A 7184-nucleotide genomic window follows, 5' to 3' on the forward strand; every position below is an offset into this window, starting at 1 on the left:
ATTCAATCTAACCTAATCATAGGCACAATCAATAGAATCAAAATCACTCACTTTAATTTTCTTGCCTTTCTGCTATTCCTCCCGTCTGAGAAAGATCACCAAAGTCATCAAAATCAGGTATTTACCACTGTATGCAACAAGTCTCACAAACTCGAATTATCTCTCTTGCAAACTGACAGATTTAACACCCGCACCATATAATGTCTGACCGGACAATTGCTAATTTGTAAAAAAAAGGGGGTCCTTTACGTCCTCACAGGAAATGTTCCTTTTAGGGACATGAGTTGATGATACGCTAAAAGAAGAAAAGGAGGGAAAGAAAAGGGCAAGACCAAGCAATCCCGACCGTGATAGGACCCCGGCCCCGCTCTCCATGAATAAGGGAGGGGGGTGGGGCAATGAGAAATATACTCGGGGATAATTTTTCCTTTATATGCGTTGACTTCCTAGGGGAAGGACCATTAAAAACATGGATTTTTAATTCAATTTTAGTTTCGTTAAGAAAAAGATAAAACTCAGGACCACCTATTAGAAGGTTTAAAAGTGACAACATTGTGAGAAAAATATAAAGAACATGCGCAAAGCGTAATACTGATCTTCTATAGGGTAGTAACATTTGGATACATCATTTCATTGACGCACGCATGAGTTGCTATGCGGCATTTGTTAATTTTAAATAGGATAAAAAGATCTATCTGCGTTGTCCGTCGACCTCCCCGCCACTACAATAGTCGCAGGGGAGGCGACGTCACATTAGCAGTATTAACTGAGAGAGGAAACAGCTATCCTCTCGTTTATATAATCATGTTTTTATGTTTATTGTGTAATCCGAAAACAGGAGTTTAAAACCATCAGGAAAAAAAACAAAACAAAAAAACACGCACACGCCCGCGAGGTGGGGCAATGCCCTTCCCTCCCTGCGAGCTGTGTGTCCCCTTTGTTTAAGTTAATACCGTTGACAAATGACGATCATATATTTATGCTGGCTTTATTTTATTTTGCCCCCCATTTTGGGAGTCCAGAATTACAAGGGACTTACAGTGATTTTTTAATTGTGAGAATTTCCTCAGACGACAGATCTCTGCTCCCCGCGAGAGCGCTGAGGGCCATGAGATAGGTGTCTGGTTTAGGGACGGACACTTTATTTTTTGTCACAAAACAGTAGGTATCCGTTAATAAGTTGATGAGAGCCTCGGGGCTCTGCTTCTGCCTAGCAGTCACCATAGAGGTGAGGCAGAGCTCCAGGTAGCCTCTCAGGTCTTTTTCTTCTGGTTTTTGGGTTGTTATGAACACAAAGTCTCTGTGACTATCGACTTTTTTGAGGACTTTTGCTAATTTGCGAAACGAACTAACTTTATGTAGGCCACGACCTCTCAAAGGGGTGAGAACCGTGTCAGTGTATTAACCAATCATATGAACACCTTAATTGTCCGGCACGTGCGCTCTCAAAATCCACTGACCAATAGCCGACGAGAACGACATCACTGCAGGACGGTCAAGTCATGCAATCCAATTGGGCGGTGTTTATGATGCTCCCCGTGTCGACCACTGTTGCGTCTTCAAATGTCCAGTGTCAATTGTATTGGATGATTCTCAACGCCCAATACCAAACGCTTATAACTTTTATCAACGCAACTTTTAACTTGTACAGCCCCACTCCCGTCATCCTCCCGGCCCCACCCCCACACACCCAGCTTTTTCTTAGCGTACAACCACCTCATGTCCCAAATAGAATCTTATTCTGGGGACACAAATAGAAATTTACATACATTCAACTCGTGGTCAAAACAACGTTTATGCTTGCGGCCATTGTCACCTAGGCGAGACCATGAAATCTTGGCGAAAAATGTTTAATATCTTTATTGTACAAAATAAAACAAACTAACAAAAACCGATTTTATCTCACAGAATATTATCAAGCTGTTCTCGCAACAACAACAACAACAACAACAACAACATCAACAACAACAACAACAACAACAACAACAACAACAACAACAACAACAACAACAACAACAACACCACTTCAGGGAGTTATTCCATGAAAAATGCATGGATGTATAATTTCTATTCGATTTTGTTTTCGCTGTGTACAAAAGGAAACAAACAAACTGACAATAACCGATTTTATCTTACAGAATATGACCATGCTGTTCTGGCAACAATAACAAAAACACTTAACAGAGTTATTCCATAAAATCGCATGGATGTATCATATATTTTCTATTCGGAAAAAAACCACCCGAATGTTATGCTTAAAGTATTCCCATACACGTTTTAGGATTGGACATGAAACGGTTACCGAAGGTGCTTTTCCAAAGGCCCGTACAGACACTTCGGCATGCTTGAATTCTTTGACATTCAACAAGGCTTGAGTCGGTTTCGTGTAATCCCTTTGCCTAATCAGTCAAATTATACAAGTCATAAAAAATGTTCCCGGCAGATATCAAACCATACGTGCAGAAGTATCGTCTGTTTCTCACGCGGGCTTAAAGCTTAATTATGATCAAAGCACTCTCTGAATGGTAACATGAAAGCACAGCTGTTTAATATTTTCCCACACACACACACGCACACGTGCGCACGAGAAAACATGAGACTTTCATAAGTAATGTGATTAATCAACATGAAATAAACTTTTTTGTTGGCTTCTAGCGTGAAAAAGCGCGTGGGTGGCACGAACATTTTCATAATAATAAACATCACCTTTATCACAGACTTATATCCCATTTCGTGACACCTACCACTACTCCACTACATCAAAGGATGTCTGTTGAGATAATCGAATGGTTCAAAACTTTCAAACCTGCGCGCATATTCTAAGCCGACCAACACATAATAGTCAAGGACATCATAAAATGGTTCTCGGTGAAAACTTGACCGAGGGCCATTTTACGACGTCCTTGACTAGATAGTGTTTATGGCCAAACCAAGCACAACCCGAGTGTGTCAAGTATCCTCTTGTGCGTTGCTTCTTGGACAATGTAAAGAACACCGAAAGTACTTCAATGCCGTTCTCGAGTTACGTTGACTTTTACAAAGGTTGCAGCTGACACGGCTTACGTAATCCGGTTTCCTGGTCATGTGTGTGAAAAATGTGTCCATTAAAAGCATGATCTTTAATTCATATATTATTTCAAAAAAGATGTTAAAACTAAGGACCACCTTTTGTTAAAAACTTTAAGAGTGAAACGTTATGTGAAAAATAGAGAAACTGTGGCCGATAATAATGTGTTTTCGCCGGTAGGTGTCAATTGGCAGGCCAGGCACTTAATCACGCTTGACTCCCCTCCGCTTAAGCGGTAATCGTTTAGCAAGCGCCGGTGTCTGCTTCAAGAAAGCCCTTCACACCCAGATTAAGTGAGGGAGCATCGAATAGTGACATTTTTCGATGTGATTTTTCGATTTTATAAACAACAATTTTGAAAAATAATATAAAAGAGATAAATATTTTGCAAATACCGTATCTGGGTGGTCTAAATCAGGCTACCATAACTGTCTCGTTGTATGCCTTTTTTTTCTTCCAAGTATATACAACTATTGCAACAACAATAAAGAGTTAACAGGCAAGTGATATTTAATTTAGAAATGGAATACGCTTTAATTTAAAACAAAAGCACAACGAACAAGATGTTTTAATTTATTTCGCTCCAAGTCAAAATTTAAGCAAAACATCTAAATAGTTTTAAATGCGCATTTAGTCCGCTGTCGCACGGAGGAATGTAGGATTACCAAAACCGGCAAAATCAAAACTGGGCAAAACTTGATTTAAAAGAACGCCCCCCCCCCCCCCCCCCCCCCCCCCCCCCGTGTAGAATTTGCACTGCTAGATGCGTTGGCGGCATCCCATCCTGCCTCTCCCAACTTGCCGTATCCCAGTCTGCCTTACCCAATTTGCCGCATCCCGGCCTGCTGCTTTGTGTGTGTTAGTGCGTGTGTATTTGTGTTTGTGAGGCAGGGAAAGAGAGAGAGAGAGAGAGAGAGAGAGAGAGAGAGAGTGACTGAGAGAGAGAGAGAAAATAGAGAGAGAGGGGGAGAGAGAGAGAAAGAGAGAGAGGGGGGAGAGAGAGAAAGGGGGAGAGAGAGAGAAAGAGAGATAGAAAGAAAAAGAGAGACACACACACACACACACATACAGAGAGAGAGAGAGAGAGAGAGAGAGAGAAAGAGAGAGAGAGAGAGAGAGAGAGAGAGATGTCAACAAAATCAAGGACAAGAAAAGCCTAACAAAGAATTTCAAGTGGCAGCCCAAATTTTCGACCTGTTGCCAGGCCTTCCTCAGCGGCGTTTAATTCTGCGAGACGCCAATTCATGCATCAAGTACTAAGCAACACAATACCATAGTTAATTCTGTTACGAAACACAAGATAAAATCTACAAGACTTGACTAAAATTAATGTAAAAAATCAACAAGAAGAAACAGAGGCGAAAACAGTATTTGACTTTCAATGTTTTTGCAGAGAACTTGTTTACGGCAATAGTGGAAACTAACATGTTTTATGAACGTGTTTATGTTTTGCAATCTTGTTTTCTGATTTATCCATCTATATATTTATTTACCTATTTTCACTTTACTTATTTAGTTCCGATCAAATGATCCGCTGCAAGAGCAGTTTGTAAATAAAATCAGTGATACAAAATGCCTCCGTTTCACTTAGATGGCGTATGGAAATAATTAATAACCTTATTTTATGATGGGTGACCTCATTGCAAATTGCTGAAATTTAAAAAACGATATCAAAAATAGAGTTACTAGACGGAGCCCTTCGGGGCGTTTAGTCATGCTTGAGACATATATTCACATGTTTTGATAGAGTATGTCCTTATCTGCGACCAAAAGACAAATTGTTGCTTCAACAGTGCTTTGAGCGGATCATTAAGTATTGCACTTTCGCGTCTAATAACGTACGGTGTCTAAAATTAAATACGGCGAAGTGGTCTGAGCCTACAATGTTTAAATGTGTACACTACATTCGGTGTGCACGTTAAAGATCCCACGATTGACAAAAGGGTCTTTCCTGGCAAAATTGCTTAGGCACAGTTAATAATTGTCTACCTATACCCGTGTGACTTGGAATAATAGGCCGTGAAAGGTAAATATGCGCCGAAATGGCTGCAATCTACTGGCCGTATAAAATTTCATCTCACACGGCATCACTGCAGAGCGCCTAGAACTGTACCCACGGAATATGCGCGATATAAGACTCATTGATTGATTGAAATGTTTGATTGCATAACTTCTAAAAACTAGTTCCATGGTCTCATCCTTCCCCCCATCTACCTCATCCCCTATTTTAAATCTTTTTTCTTTTCTTTTCTTGCTCCTCTTACAGTATCACGGTAAATGTTCCTAAATAGATCCTAGTTACCTCAGAGGACGTTAATCCCCAAAGTCAGCCAGTCAGTCAGTCATTAAAGGCAAAAGCGAGGTAACGCACAACTGGGTCCGACCAGAAAAGCCGTCGCTGCCTGTGTGACAACCACCATAAAAATCTACCACAGCGGGAAACTTTCAAGTTAAGTATTTTCAACCATCATGTGCCCGCATTCAATTTTACAATCAAAGGATGTCTGTTGAGATAATCGAATGGATCAAAACTTTGAAACCTGCGCGCATACAAATATTCTAAGCCGACTAACACATAATTGTTAAGGACATCATAAAATGGTTCTCGTTGAAAACTTGACCGAGGGCCATTTTACGACGTCCTTGACTCGAGTGTGTGACGTATTCTCATATGCGCTGCTTCTTGGGCAAGGTAAAGAACACCAATACTTCAATGCCGTTCTCGAGCTACGTTGACTTTTACAAAGGCTTACGTAATCTGGTTTCCTGGTCATTTGTGTGAAAAATCTGTCCGACAAAGAAAACTGCCCAACGAATATAGATAACTCGGTCGAAAAAAATACTACCAGCAAAATATCTAACCCCCCCCCCCTCCCACCTCCGCCGAAGAAAGAGCACGGGATTCAATACATGATGATAGTTATTAAACACAAAGCAGTTGTAGCTAGGCTCAAGGCAATCACACGATAGGAAAGCTTTCGAGTCATCGACAATCATTCGGAGGTGTGTTTTGGAACAAATGTTGGAGAAAAGGGTAAATGTCGGCTTCTTTTACAGACACTATCTAGTCTTATGTTTCTTATTTGTTTGACCCTCTTAGCATTATGGAGTTTTATGCACTGCCTTTTATAGTTAACTAAACTTTTGTATTTGAATTAGCCCATTGCAGTTGGTGTAGGCCTTAAGCTTATTTAAATCGCTTGTCCAGTATTTAATTTAGTTCTCAATTTTTGTATGAACTCAAATGTTTAGTGTTCTTAGTATGTCTTGCTAAACTAAGTTTTATTTAATCAGAGTATGTTTGCGTGTGCTTATACTTAGTGATATTGTAAAGCGCATAGTGCTTTTCGTTATGCACTATAAAAATCTCCTTAATAAATAAATAAATAAATAAATAAATAAACATTCAAAACTGTGTAAAATGGTCGAACTGAAGTTTTTTGCACAACAAATATGACCATAACAATTATTTCTTAAACTTAAAGTACTGGACAAATTAACCCCTTAGTTGTGAAGTTACACACGCGCAATGTCGAGACAAATTCATCAAAGACATGAACGCAATCATCCATGGAAAACGCGCTGATCATGCCTGTAAGGGCTGTTTTAAAGTCACTGAATGTCTAATGTTGATTGAGGTACACCATGTATGGTAACACTTATCTCCCAATACCCCCTCGGACAGTTCTAGAACCCCTTGCAATGCTTAAAAAGATAAACTCCATTTCCTCACTTCATTTTGGCAGTTCAAAACTGTCAAAAACATGATTTCACATTTTGGTCATGCTCGCAATAGTTATCTCCAATCGATGCTTCATAATATTCTGCATGTTTTAGTTCTGCAGTTGCTCATACATCTTTTTATAGACATCTGAAGACGTGTGCTGCTCACATACAGATCAGCATAAATCCATTTACTACTTAGATTGTTTAGTGTCTATATGTTATTTGCTTGTCTGTCTGTCTTGTGCGTACTCCTTCTCAAACATAGACAAACGCGGACAGATTCAAAGATAGTCTACATAATTATGATCCAGAGACAGCCAGCATGCCTCTTCCTTGTTCTCCGACAAAAGAAAACTTCCTTGTGGCCTATTGTGTGTTTTCGCCGGTAGGT

Source organism: Littorina saxatilis, linkage group LG9 (assembly GCF_037325665.1).
Source record: "Littorina saxatilis isolate snail1 linkage group LG9, US_GU_Lsax_2.0, whole genome shotgun sequence".
NCBI classification, from domain to species: Eukaryota; Metazoa; Mollusca; class Gastropoda; order Littorinimorpha; family Littorinidae; genus Littorina; species Littorina saxatilis.